Here is a 16305-nt window from a genome sequence, read left to right on the forward strand (position 1 = left end):
AAGTCATGTCAACCCACCTAAAGTGAACTCGAACCATTACTAAATATCACATGACAAATAATGGCTAATTAGTGATGGTTTGTGTCAACCATGAGTGGCACCTGATGGAATGATCCGTCACCTGAACACAATGTTTATGTTACTTGTATATCAGCATCCTGTCCAGAACCTTGACCAGCTGACCTTAATTAGGGTGGGTCCTTCATACTTAATATTTGTCCCATGACTCATGTCCAGTCGTCTCTTCTCGACATGTATATTTAGGAAACTAGACGTTCGCTCGTTAGGCGGAAAACTCGGGTTCAAATCCCCATTTCGGTACAGTCGTGGCATAGGATACTATGTCCTAAGTTGAGGTAGCATAGGATAATACCTACTAGACACTAATACGTTTCTAAATAGCGACATCTTTAATGTTTCTCTCCTCACTAATATACATAAAGAGGAGGTATGGAAGATGAGTTTCGTGTATTATTTCTTTGTAGTAAGTATATTCATCGCAGTGGAGTAGATGTTTGCCAAACAATTCTATTATTGCTACTCAAAGTATGATACATTTGTTAAATACACTGTAGTAAATAATTATATGAACTTTATTAAATCTGTTGCATTATATCTCAAAAATATATTTAATACCAGTTACCACGCGTGACCAAATTATATTCTGACATGTTGTTGTCCAATAGGCCATGTGGCCAAAGTACTGAATAAAGTCATTGAATTCTTTGAATAAAGAGGAGGGAAATTAAAAGACATTTAAAATTACAGGAATGGCAAATATCATCTTGTAATCTCGAAATTATACACATTATTTTCAAACGATACGAATATTTAGTTAAAGATCCAAATATTCAGTATTTCAATTCTAAAAAAGAACCATTGGAAATCATGAGTACTAAAGTTGTATATTAAATTTGGTGTTGGAAGCAATATTTTTTCACTGAGAAGAACCCCATCAATCCTGTTAAATGTCACGACAGACATGTTGTGGTTTTCGCCTCTGCCACAAGAGGGGTGTGTTGTTTGCCTTCTCCTCGTTACATGAGACACACCTCACATTAATGTCATGAGCTGTGTTGAAAGTATTTTGTATGCATATCTTCTTTTTTATATTCTTCCTTAAAATACGGGACATTATAGTGTAAAAATATACATAAATCGTAAATTTTATCACGGAAAGATCCGCGCCAACATAAACTTAACAGAGATATGTCACCTACACATAACTGTGTGATTGAGTGCTTAAAGTATTAGGTTCAGACTTGATTTTTTTTTAAATTTGTTTTCTGAATGAGGCATGTTTTGATGTTCTTGAATCAAAGTGGTTCCCTTTTTTTCTGAAACATTGTTTGAATTTATATTCTTTAGAGTAGACTAAGTGGATCGGGTGGCCAGGCTTTGTCTTTGTATTCCCATTAAGTAAATCGATGTTCGTGGCATCAGTCGCTTAATTGTCTCGCTTATTTACATCTTGCCATCATTCAGCTGTAACACTGCCGAATGCGGCGTTCAACAACATACAACAAACACGAAGACAACACGAGTCTCACCTGACTGGCTCCCACTTGCCGGCGTGTCTGTAGAAAGGAGTATCTTGGGGGTCAATAGGATACTCATCAAATAATCCCCACCGGAGATGTGCCCATTCATGGACCAAAGTCTTCTCTGAAAATAGAGCGAGTGAGCGAGTTTACTTTTACGCCGCAATCAGCAATACTCCAGCTATATGGCAGCGGTCTGTAAAAAATCGAATCTGGACCAGACAATCCAGTGATCAACAGTATGAGCATCGATCTACATTGACATATGTCAACCAAGTCAGCAAGCCTGACCACCCGATCCAGTTAGTCGCCTTTTATGGCAAGCAGGGGTTACTGAAGATCAGCTCTAACCCGGATCTTCACGGGTCCTCTGAACATATAATCATAAGACATGTCGTAATATTCTATAGTATTCTCATTGGCACAGAAATATTAAATATCTGTTGAAACAGTGTTAGCATTTAATGAATGCGCTCACACAATGTAGGTCAATATACGTTAGAACACTCTGACCCTACCATATAATCGTTGAAACGATTCGTTAGACCACGAGATGAAACTGTCTCTAATCTCGTCACTACGTGCCTGAAAAATGCCGATGCGAGTTTGCATTTTAACTGACTCGCTCACTCTAACCTTAGTGTAAACTAAGTTTTCAAGTTACAAATTAAGTTTTGCCCTGGGAGCATAATTGTTCATTGAAGTAAACATAAAAGTCACATTTAGGACGATTGTGTTAAATTGTTGTCCGGTGTTTTCATGAACTGTTGTCTCGTGTGGTCCGCGTGTCATGTACTGTTTGCTTAACGACTTGCTAGATGCCAATACCGTTGTAAAACTAGAAAACATAATCCATTTAATCCACGCCTACAGACGTCTGTGACGTTATTGGTTGTTTTTTGTCAGGTTTAATTGAGGAACTGCCGACACTATTGACATTTAGTGATGTTTACTCGTAGCCATTCGAATGCGGTGAGGTTACATAGACTTTAAGGTTGCGTTAAATATTATTGATCTTGCAAGCACGTATACTTATTAGTGTGTGTGTGCTTGTGCGTTTGAGAGTGAGAGAAGAGAGAAGGGGAGAGGGAGTAGTAGTCCTGAATAATCATTTATTTCTTATAATGTGCCCCACTCAGACACTATTCAGCATCAGCATATAGGTAAGGCAGGGTCACTAACACTACAGGGTCACAGGCATTCGTGCATGGAAGCATCAATGCCGAAACAACCAGAATCAAGAGAGACACCGAAGAGCGTGAAATCGCTGTGTCGATCCCAGTCGATACCAAAGACAACAATAATTGATTCTGGTCTTTGGTATCGACTGGGATCGACACAGCGACCTCACGCTCTCCGGGAGACGTTCCTCTCACAACACCACGGAGACGGCCTATCTAACTGCGTTATCATTGGATGACAGAAGATTTTGCTTTATTGGTACAGTCGATGGATTCCATGTGCATATGTCTTCAGGTACTGTTCAGCTACTGTTCACCTACTTTTGTGTTCAGACATGACATGGGAGGGAAAGGTCAACAGGCCAACAGGCTACACAAGATAAATTTGCTGAACTTTATTGTGAAAACATAAATATATAGTTATAAAATATATAGACCGGTCGTTGCACTTAAGTCGTGAGCTGGATAATAAAATAAGCACTTAACAAAAAATCGTGATTTTGGAGACATTTAAGTGTACGAAAAAAAAATGGATGGACGTTAATGTAAAACACAAAAATGCCATGTTTCAAACGTGTCGTCATCAGACACTGGTTAGAGAATTCACACGTCAATTTCAAATTCCCTTTCCTAACAATAGATTCGTTTAGAAAGTCTGCCTCTCATTTAGAGCGACAAGACATATTTGTTCCAGGAAATATTTGACATTTTACAACCAATTCATAGAATGGGATAACGTGCGTAAAGAGAAGGTGGCTTTACTTATAAATGAGTTTCACCAAAAATTGATAAGGTAGCCCTTTAAGCATTCACTTTGTAAATGGAATTTAGCTCATCGTATAATGCGCTGCCTGTTATTAAATATCCACAAAATAAATTATAATGCACGACCAAGAAAACGGGATGGACAATATCCGATCAGCCATTTTAGCAGCTTTTTACTTAGGTGGACCAGAGCGCAGTCAAATGTCAGTCAATACCTTTCGAAGTCTACAATCTAACACCCTTGTGTCGAACTAGAAGGGGTTTACGTAAATTCTTCGAGTTATCCGAAGTCCGACAAAATAATGATTCATAAGGAATACACAAGAACAAAGTTTATTACTTCGAGACAACCGTAGGTTCGACAGATAAAAATTCGACACAAAGATGTTTAACTGTATAAAAGTCTCGTGTGACCTCCTTACCTGGTAGTCCCCATTTAAGTGTGATCTCATCATCCAATAGGTAGTTTGGGGTCAGATGGATGTACAATCCCGCCTCTCCACACGTAGCGTACTGTTTGACGTACGGCGCTTCACCGTAGGCGGGGTTTGCCTTGTCGATGATGATCTGCGCATTGTTGACGTCGGCATCGGTGGCGCTCTCGTAGTGAGGCAGTGACGTCCAGTTCTGGGGAATCACCACCACAAAGTCTCGAAAGTATATTTGGTTCTTTGTTGCCCTGAACAAGGACTGTGACGTCATTGTTAGATATTGCTGAAAGAAAACGAGATTTTATAATTAGTGAGTAAGTTTAGTTTTATTCCGCTTTTAGAAATATTTCTGCAATATCACGGCGGGCGACACCAGAAATGGGTTTTACACACTGTACCCATGTAATGAATCGAACCCGGGTCTTCGGCGTGACCACTGGGCAACCCCACCGCCCCGATTTCATAATTTAGATTTGGAATTTATAGTGTTTCATTACAGAAAATGTCGACACATTTTCTCACCTTGAGTATTCCAGGTGAGCGTGAGGGTGTGAAAATGGTTTTAGGCCGGTTTTAATCATTTTCCTTCAACATCACGAAAGGGGTCAACAGAAAATGGTCTTCACATTTTACCCATGAGTAGATTCGAACCCGGGCCTACAGCTACTAGCTACCTCATGAATAATCGAGTCTGGACCAGACAATCCAGTGACCAACAGCATGAGCATCGATCTACGCAGTTGGGATACGATGACATATGTCAACCAAGTCAGCAAGCCTGACCACCTGATCCCGTTAGTCGCCTCTAACGACAATCATGGGTTACTGAAGATCAATTCTAACCCGGATCTTCACGGGTTTAAATATAACAGAATCGTGCATAAATCAAACAAAACACACTGAATAATGCATGTGATCGAATGTTTTGTCGACTAGGCCCATGTAGGCGTTAAATTGGTTAACTGTTTACACTTTAGTTAAGTGCAAATATCGTCTACATTTGGGGTTGAGTCTCATCCGGGATTCGAACCCGCTCTCACTGAGTAAGACAAACGGAGGTGAAACTCTCTCACACGTACTGAAAGACGCAAATTAGTGAGTGACTTTAGCTTTACGCCGCACTCAACAATATTCCAGTTATATGACGGCTGTCATTCAGTCGTCATCCATAAATTTGTATGTTTCATTTCTGACTGTAATGTTGACAGTGTACTGATGTACACCCTCATTCGCATCAATTAGTTCTAGAATGCCCATCAAACAATTACAGTCAGAAACTCAAATATGGACATAACAGTCTCAACAAAAGCTATCCTACTTTCCTTGCTTCATTACCCGTGAAGGTCCGGGTTGGAATGAACCTTCAGTAACCCATGCTTGTAGTAAGAGGCGACTAACGGGATCGGGTGGTCAGGCACGCTAAGTTGGTTGACACACGTCATCAGTTCCCACTCATGCTGTTGATCACTGGATTGTCTGGTCCAGACTCGATTATTTACAGACCGCCGCCATATAGCTGGATTACTGCTGAGTGCGGCGTAAAACTAAACTCACTCACTCCTTGCTTCATATCGACGCATTACGAGGTACTGACGGGCTTGTTGCAGAGACTGCTGTAACTGATTCAAGACATGTTCTTCCGTACAGTCATTCTACTCAAGATATACAGCACATCACACGATCAATTGTCTCGCTTCTATAATTCCTTTGGTAAAACTTATCCTATGGTCCGGTTCCTAAAACACAATTTTACAATGGTCATTCAATATAAGAGTGAGTGAGGGAATATGGTTTAACGCGCTTTTAGCAATACTCCACCAATATCACCACGGGGACACCAGAAATGGGCTTCATACAATTGTACCCATGTGGGGAATCGAACCCGGGCCTTCGGCGTGACGAGCGAACGCTTTGACCACTAGGCTACCCCACCGCCCCTTTCAATAAAAGAAATATATCAGTTTCGACATCATTCTGACATTGAGACTACCTCCGTGGTCACATGGGATATAAGACGTTATGTCTACATTCATGTCTGACGTTTAGACATCTGGCACAAGATATACTGTCAGATTATACTGTTTATCAAATACTGACAGTAGATCTGAGTAATCTGTGCCTATTGTTGGTACTAAGTAGATCATCACAATGACAGGGCTTGACAAATCATAATTATCATGAGTCTGTATCCTGGAGGGCAGGTGAAGGTAAATCAGTCCATCAAGGTCACAAAGGAAACTTTCTGGAAGACGCATGATTTTAGGATCGGTATCCTTTCTCCAGAAGGAGTATTGCACGACCTTTGTAGAACCAGAAAGGAACGTCTTCAACAGCATATTGAAATTAGTATAGTAATACAATGGAGATGCGACTGGACATAGGGAAACAGTTTCCATTAACGGTTTAGTTTGCCATAAGGCGGGTTGTACTTAATCTGGAGTTTTTGATAACACCTTTCACGCAGACTTATGTGATATAACACTTACATGTACATGGGCGCCGTGAGCATACACTAGTGTGTGGAAACGGCGCCATACAAATGGACATTATTATTATTATTATTAACATGCTGAGTTATATTCTCATGCATTGCATGACGGTAATCATGGACTCATGGTACCTCAAGGTTACAATCGCCTGGTACAGACCACAACTGTATAGAAGCTGATTGTCATGACCACAATCTCCCTTAGACTCGAGTTGCCTGTAAATTTGCTTTTCATAATTTGTGAATTAATTATTATCATTATTGGAATTTATTTGATAACGTTTGGAAACATGTCAATGTCAAGGTCGAACGGAGGGAGGACGTACGAGGTATGACGGTGATGGATCTAACATCACACGTGCTTAAACATCAATGGCACGGATATGAACATGACTCGACTGTCAATCAGCTGTACATAACTGACAAGCGATGAAGGAGAGGTGTATCAAATATGCTGAAATTTTTTTTTTATACCAACAGGGACATTCTTATTCTCAACGCTGACGTTTTTGACGTAATCACGACTAAGTGCGTCTGTCACGTTTTTATGGCAAACACATGTGATCAATCATGTTAGAATATACTCTGTTTGAGACCTTTAAAGTATTTGATAATTCTCCCCATGAAACAAGGGTGCATGTACTTTAGCGAATTGTTATGGGGGATGTTAAATGTGGGACATGTCATGCAAATAAGCTCACTGGGTTCACCCACAAATAATTTTCACAACTATATTTGAGCACACAAAAACGAAACAGTTCAATTTTTAAAACATATATGGACAAATTTAAACGTTATTTGTGGATGGGTGTTATACAGGTTATCATAAATATAGGAATATGAACAATGGTATGGAGGCATAAAACGATACAGTCTTAAGACCAATCCAACCTCAGACGTTTAATCGATTAGATTACACCATTCGTTCACAGATAATCAGGGGCGGTGGGGTAGCCTAATGGTTAAAGCGTTGGCTCGTCACGCCAAAGACCCGGGTTCGAAGCCCCACATGGGCACAATGTGTGAAGCCCATTTCTGGTGTCCCCCGCCGTGATGTTGCTGGAATATTGCTAAAAGCGGCATAAAACCAAACTCAGTCAGTCAGTCAGTCACAGATAATCACAGATAATGAGACATTTAATTATTTTATTTTAATGGTTGTCCTCACAACTCAATCTACTTCTAGGCTGACACTAAATAAAAATATAATTTAGAGGTAGTCATGTGATGTCATTTAAAAAAATAAAATATTATACAACACCAAATTTCTAGTCATGCTATTGAAACACATTATTAGTGACACTATGAATAATGTCAGTATGACACTGGCCGTGGTCACCAAATGCAATTGCTTTAGAAGTGGGTGTGCAAAATGAAATCTGTTTGACTTTATGCGTGTCCTCCTTTCAGAGAAAGCCGTGAAGATCTTCAGCCTCTGAATAGATCTCCAGTAACCCATGATTGTCGTAATAGGCGACTAACGGGATCGGATGGTCAGGCTCGCTGACTTGGTTGACGCATGTCATAGTATCCCAATTGCGTAGATCGGTGCTCATGCTGTTGATCACCGGATTGTCTGGTCCAGACTCGATTATTTACAGACAGCCGCCATATAGCTGGAATATTGCTGAGTGTGGCTTTAGAGAACAAGCCAGCCTTTCAGAAACAAAACATGTATGTAGCGGCGAACGGGACAAAGTCATCCTCTTTCTTCTAAATATGCTGTCCATATCCGGTTACGTATTTCAAAACTCCAACTCGACAAAGAACATAATCAACAGAGGGGTCACGTTTTTGTGTTCAAGTTGGGTGTTTATAATGTGCTACAACAGTTATTACATTCTTCTGAGAGAGAATATTTTATGACGTCAGGTTTGCTCACATATTATTCTACAATGAAGAATAACACTTACTCGTGTTGTTCTTCTTACACATAAATATGCATAAAGAGTAATACAGACACACCTACATTCATAACACATTAGCAATACAATGACCTCGGGAAGACGTGGTGAAGACGGGTCATAAAACGACATGAAAGTATGATATATTGTGGAATAGTGAATATGAAAAGACCTTGCAATATAAGACTGATCATAAGTATGATAGATCTGCGTAATGGCTGGGAGTTCGATGATAAGTCACCACTCAGCAAAAAATGTTACTTGGTTAGTGAGTGAATTTAGTTTTAAGCCGCTTTTAGCAATATTCCAGCAGGCTCGCTAACCGGGTTGGCACATGTCATCGTATCCCAAAGGCGTAGATCGATACTCATGATGTCAGTCACGTGTTATCTGGTCAAGACTCGATTATTTACAGACAGCCGCCAAAGAACTGGAATTGGTGACTTCGACATTAAACAACAAACAAAAAACTCACAAAGTTATAAACGTGAAGTGAAGAGGCAGTGCACCTTTGAGATTGACATTTTATGTGACTGTTCGCTTTTGAACAAATTTACAAAGATTCATGAATTAATAGAATGAACATTAACTGCAGCATTAATGTTTTGCCGTTGACCATATTATCCCCCATATGACAATATGCTAAGGCAGCGTGACTTATGGTTGACATTTAAGTTTAAAAACAAAGTAATGGCAGTATCAAACTTCAAAGACAGTTGACTGTCTGAGAAAGAGTAATTAAGGTAAAGAAAGTTATTATCCCTGAGTTATAGCCAGTCAAAGCTAAAAAGACTCTACATTTTGACTTAATAAAATATTATTGCCTGTCGAAACTCTTCTCCTTTTAAATGCCTATGATTCAAAAGAGACGTGTTGACTCTGATATACTAGTACGTACACATACGAGTAGAGCGTGAGTAGGTTCTAACTTAAGTAGTAATCTGGATTTAACACAGCGTGGCAGCTTAATCTGTGAGGAAATCCTGAAATGATGCATGCCTTAAACGTTTACCACTTAGGTGAAACCGATGAGCATGACAAACATTGAATTCTAGCACAATCGCGTCAAACCGACACACGATCATTGGTTTCTAGAGTATCATCTCCAATAATAACTGCGACGCCCTATATGACTGGACCACACGATATGGATCATAGCATATTTTAAACATATCTATTTTACAAAATAAGTGAAGCTGAATCGTTAAACTTGCTTAGAAGTATACGTATACTACCTTAGTTCTCCTAGCAGAAAATGGTTCCCCGGTGGTATAAGTCATGTGACTTTTACCTTTTTGCGCCTAACTGGCAGCTTGGGTTATAATGTGCTGTTTTTTTGCTAGCTCCCTGAGCATACCTGGTGTGGTGTTTGGCGTAATATAAATGGACAGATTATCATTATTTCTCATATAATGTCATCAATGTTAATGCACAACCAAAAGTGTATATTATATTTTGGGCATAAAAACATAGACCTTTGTCGACGCTAAAAACGTACAAATATTAGACACATGAGTAATTAAACGATAGTGTTAGCACATTGACAAAATTTGAAAATTTGTCATAGGCTGATACCAAATTATGAACAGATTTTGATGCTTCTCATTCATTCTCTAGCTGTTACTTTTAGGTTTCTAAAAGAATACAGTTTATATCATAAAATGTGGTGTAAAAAAGATGTCACTTTTATATGCCAGTGTAGTTGGTACAAGTAAAAAGAACTTCAAATTCATTTAGCACACACTGACTGGCACCATAGAGGTCATTGCAGCCAAGTCTCATATACATTAAACTACGGTTATAACGAACTCAAACGACCACTATTTTTAGTTCGTTATAACCCTGTTTCGTTAGTCATATTTCGACTAAAATATGCATCAAGTGGTCGGGAGCAAAAACAGTTCGATATATCTGTGAGTTATAAACGTAGATCAATGTAAATGACAAAGTACGTATGTCTGCGGCCAGCAGGATGACAATACTCTTGTATTAACGTTTCACAAGGAGTCAATAGGATGTTTTACATTCACCAAAGAGGACAAATGTCACATATATTTATGTCAAAAAGGATTCAATATATAATGAAATAAGCAATGTGCGTTGCATAACGTGATTTTTAAAAGTATACATTTATGTATTTATTTTTTAAGCAATTAACGTCATTGGTTATTATGTTCATACACATGTCAGAATATGTTTTGTTAGTCCGATTCTATTATACGGGGCTGCAATTTGGGGATCTCAATATTTTGGCCAAAGAGTTCACATATTTTCACGTAAGGCGTTTCTTGGGGTAAAGATGAGCACACCTAACGTAATGATTTATGGTGAATGTGGCAGATTTCCTCTTATTATAAATTCACAAGTTAAAGTAATCAAATATTGGCTAAGACGTTTAAGCATATCTTATCATCGGTTATAAAGAAATGTTATGAAATGATGATTTTATGTGATAGAAACGGACACAAGAATTGGGTAACGAATGAAAAGAATCTTTTATGTACAACAGGTTGTAATCACATGTGGTATGAGCAAAATGCGGAATTTCCTTCAACTTTTATAAGTCTATTTACGCAAAGATTAAAAGATATGTACCAACAAAACTGGCTTGAAAAAAATTCCTCTTCTACGAAATGTGATTACTATTACCTGCTTGAGAACGGTACAAGAATCTGCATCGAAACGTCGCACTTACGAATAAAAGAAGTTGTTATCCATAACGTTTGTTCTATATAGATTACTATTCATCTTTCAAACCATAAATTTAAGGTGAGTATTATCTATCATGTGTCACGATAAATAAATTAGAGTAAGATTAGCACGTTTTTGCTGCTCATCACATAATTTGTGGATTGTACATTTATGGAGATAAAAAGAGAAGATAGATTATGTAAATCATGTAATATTAATGTCTAAGAAAATGAAAACCATTTTTTGCTCGTGTGTCCATTATATGATAAACTACGTAGAATCTACCTTAAAGAATTGCATTATGTCCATCCATCCATAGATAAATTGTATTCTTATTTAAACTGTAACAACCATGATATGATTCAGAATGTTGCTTTGTTTATATATCATACTATGAAACTCAGAAATGTATGATCACAAAACACCATTGAACGTCATACTTGTATGAAAACATATTATCAATATCATATATAAAACTGTTCTATATTGTACTAATATATATTGTACTATAGGCATGTGGCCTTGATTGAATAAAGATTGATTGATTGACTTCAAAAATTTGGAAAGATCTTAAGATGTAGGTTTGGAGTCTTTGAGCGGCATTTAGAAGTGATATACATAAAGGCGACAACTCAAAATAAAGAAGTTGTCATCCATAAATTCTCGCATTCACCTGATGAAGGGATAAGAATATACACCGAAGCGTGGTGTCCCTCAAAATATAGAAGATGACATCCATAAATTCTCGCATTCACCTGATGAAGGGATAAGAATATACTCCGAAACGTCGTGTCTCTAAAAAAATGAAGCTGACATCCATAAATTCTCGCCTTGATGTAGGTTTGAAAAAAGTTTGTTATTAATGAGACCTTTTCGTCGAAAAGAACCACACCCTTACATCTCTAACGTCTATTATTTTTTTCAAAGTTGAAATCAATGGGCTTCCCTTGGAATGCTTAGCCATAGACAGGTCTCAACTTGTAGTTTAATTTGGTACATTTACACTGTAATATCCACTAGTGTAGGGTAATAATGGTCTTGAAAGGTATAGGGATCTTTAACGAAAGTTTATCAAAGCATCAACCTTTATTCGCGGATAGTAAGCTCCTTCAGAACATGCTTCAGTGCCAGATGTTTTTGAAACATTGATACCAGCCACTGTACTGAACCTACATCGTCACGATATGGCTGAGATATTGCCGATGTGACGTTAAATAATAACTCACTCACTCACTAAATCTACAGACGGTTACAATACAGAGAGACATCAGTTGTCTGCTACAGTCTGTAAAAACATTACGGACAGTTATCAAATGTTCTATGACAATAGCATAGATATGCAGTAAAATGAAGGGGTGACTCCTTTTGAAGCCACCTTCAACAGTGTTGCAGTTATACAACAGCATGTCACATCGGTGTTAGAGGAAGCTCGAAGTGGTGCAGGGCCATCTTTGATGAAATTCAAATGAATAATATACAAAGGCAGTTTTAGCCAGATGAAGATTTCTCACTCATGCAATTCAATTCTGAAATGATTCCGTCCCAAATCACCTTATAAGATAATAATGTTTGGGATTGTTATTTTTCAAAATATTACCTAATTCAAGAAGTATTAAATGAATAATTTCTAAGACATTTAAATTTTCCTATTTTAACATTCCAACACCGTTTGAACAGATAAAAGAGAATTGAAGCAAGGGGTAGGTTTTGCAGGTGTCTTGAAGGACAATGAACAAAGGTTTAGTTCCAACTCCTTGTATTACTCCATACAATTTATTTCCAAGTACCATAGGAATCTACAATTACGATACGAAACCAATCGTAAAAAATATACTTTAGAGTTTCTTTGTAGATACAGCGCCAAGTATCACATTATATGTCTGATTAGTGAGAGATATACACAAAGATAAATGTCACAGGGACATAACCTCAGGACTAAAATAACCCTTGTGTTACAATCCAGAGCACACACCACGCCAACGCCTCTAAGGAAACAGTTAGCAGTTTCCTTATCAAATGAGACGAGAACTGAGTCGAAGTTTTAAGCTCTAAATGATTTTTATACGAACCATTAAAACGACAAAGCGAGGAGAGCATAAACCATCAATTCTGAAAGAAATATGTCCTGAATATGAAGATGAAAGAAAAATATGACGTTTCTTAGAAATGATATATATGCACTTGACACCCTCTAGGAGTTCTGAATAATAAGAGTTGAATCTCATATTTACGATTCACTTAAGTCACCATGTCTAAAAATCATTCCATCGTTATCAGGGTTTTGTTGACTAGTCGTTGGAGTTAGAGGCTATCTCACACGTGACTGGTAAAGTATGTTACACAACTCAGTCACGTGAAGTCATGAGACACGTGACGGGGCGGACTGTCATTCCCGTTATTCTGACAGGTTTTATCGTGTGACATTACCTTCCAAGCAGTGGTATTCTCAAAAATACTGACAAATGCAAGGAGCATTGATCACGGAAATAAATTAATTTTACACATTGATAATTTACAGTGTGACCCTTGGTCCTGTCAACAGACGTAAAGACTTTACAAGAAATTTTATCATTTCGTGTTATACTATAGACTAGTTGACAATTCATGTAGAAAATTAAAAACAAGGAAAGAACTCTTCTATGTACACTCTAGCCTGGATTGCTCTGCATAAAATATTATTTATGCAACAATATGCCAAGGGTGCCATGAAGATACATTGGACAAACAGAATGCCCGTCCATAGCAACAAAAAACGAACCCCAAAACAAGTTGCATCCCCTGTTAGCGCTCACATAGAAAAATGCGCAACAGGAATGGACATAAAAGTCAAGATAATGCCTTTTTTCAAAATGAATACACCTGATAGAATGAAGTGCAAAGTTAATGAAAACAAGTTTTTCAATCGTAAATTAAAACTAAAATTCTCCTACTTTTTTAAGAGTATATATTATTACATATGCGTGTGTACATTCAGGTTATATTGTTTCACCAAGCACAAGGTCTGACCTGTGTTACGACATGCAGGAACTACTTACCTCGTCATAAAAACCAGAGGGACACAGTACATCATTAGTTTATGTGACGAGAGTGACAAGTACTGTCCAGTGTGATCCATGCTTAGATGACGGTTGTGTCTGGTTATGTTTCTGTGTCTTGTCGATTGCCTTGTGTTTGTGTATGTTTGAAGGTCTTGTGCCTGTATATGTGGCCAGCCTTATGTTTGTGTGTGTGGTTGGCCTTATGTTTGTTTGTGTAGTTGGCCTTATGTTTGTGTGTGTGGTTGGCCTTATGTTTGTGTGTGTTGATGGCCTTATTTTTGTGTGTATGTTGCCGGCCTTATGTTTGTGTGTGTGGTTGGCCTTATGTTTGTGTGTGTGGTTGACCTTATCTTTGTGTGTGTATGGTTGGCCTTATGTTTGTGTGTATGTTGCCGGCCTTATGTTTGTGTGTGTGGTTGACTTTATGTTTGTGTGTATGGTTGACCTTATGTCTGTGTGTGTATGGTTGACCTTATGTTTGTGTGTATGGTTGACCTTATGTTTGTGTGTGTGGTTGACCTTATGTTTGTGTGTATGGTTGACCTTATGTCTGTGTGTGTATGGTTGACCCTTATGTTTGTGTGTGTTCATGGCCTTATGTTTGTGTATGTTGCCTGCCTAATATTTGTGTGTGGTTGGCATCATGTGTGTGCGCGTTGACGGTATTTATGGCCTATAACGTTTGTGTGCACGCGTGCGTTCATTTTGATTGGTTAATGCTTGATGTGTATGTGTGTTGACATTCCTATGCATGCGTGTTTTAACGGCCTTACGTCTGTGCGAACAAAGAGAATCATGTTCATCGTTTTGCAACGCTCTTATGCTATATAGTGGGGGTCTTATCATTGTACCCGTATGTCTGTTCACGGTATCCTGTTGATGCATGTTCATCGCCTTATGCATGTGTGTGTTGACAGCATAATATTTATGGCGATATCACGTTTGTGTGTGTTCACAGCCATGTGTCTGTGCGTGTTGCAGCATATTTAAATGCGTTCACATCACATTTATATACGTTCACAGTCTTTTAACCGTGCATGTTGACAGCGTTGAAAATGTTTGTCGATGGCATCACGTTTATGTGTTGACAGTATTATGCTTGAGTGTGTTCACGTCCCTGTGCGCTGTGAACGAGTGAAGATCCGGGTTACAACTGATCTTCAGAAACCCATGTTTGTCATAAGCGGCGACTAACGATAGCAGGTGGTCAGACTCGCCGACTTGGTTGAAACAAACATGTCATCGTATCCCAATTGCCTGGAACGATCCTCATGATGTTTATCACCGGATTGTCTGATCCAGACTCGATTATTTACAGACCGCTGCCATTTAACTGGAACATTGCTGAGAGCGGAGTTAAAACAACAAACCAACCAACCCTGTGCCTGTTTTTGTTGGCAGTGTCATCTTTATGTGTGATGAGCATGTTGACAATATTGTGTGAGTGTTTTGATGGTATAATGTCTATGTGTGTTGGTAGACTTGTGCCTGAGTGTTGTCCGTCTTATGGTTGATTTTGTTAGTATGTTTCTGGGCCGATGATGTGTGATATGTATGCTGTGTGTTAATATGTATGTTAATGTATTTGTTGTTCCATTCACAAGATTTTGGAATGACCGCGTGATTAGATCTACCAAGGTGGGAGTTTTAAAAAAGAAATGTACTCCATTTCAATTCTCAAATAATTTACATATAACATAAAAGGCAATATATATGTTATCATTGAGGTCTTGTAGGGTAATAACAGAAATAGATACATAAAATATCGTGAAAGGTTCTGTAGAGGTTAGATAAGATTGTAGGAATACGGTTTAATAGTAGTGATTGTTGTGAGTGGAGACTGGAGATACCAATTGATGTTTTATTTCCCTCTACCAAGGTGGGAGTTATGCAGGTGTATTTTGAGAAGGAAGGCGTTGCGTGAAATAGGTATCTACATATGTGAGGGGTTTACGTGTTCTTAAAGGTGCATCGTGTGTGTGTTGGTGTGAACTATTTTCAATGAAAGCTGAGGAGTCGTTTGTATGAGGAGGCGTGTGCAAATATAATGTTATCAAACAAGAACATTCACCTTGTTGTATCGCCCGTCATAGGTCACTGGACAAGTCAGCAACCTTCTTTGAGGTCACCGGGAACATTCACTATGTTTGACGTGTTGGTCAACAGCGAGGGTGACAGGTGACATCTGTTTTGTTGTCATGGACATAGGAGGGTCAACGTCAACGTCAACGGGGAATTAATTTTCTTCGCAAGTCCGTGTAAACAA

The sequence above is a fragment of the Haliotis rubra genome, unplaced genomic scaffold, assembly GCF_003918875.1.
Source record: "Haliotis rubra isolate DU_JTF1 unplaced genomic scaffold, ASM391887v1 Scf466, whole genome shotgun sequence".
NCBI lineage: Eukaryota > Metazoa > Mollusca > Gastropoda > Lepetellida > Haliotidae > Haliotis > Haliotis rubra.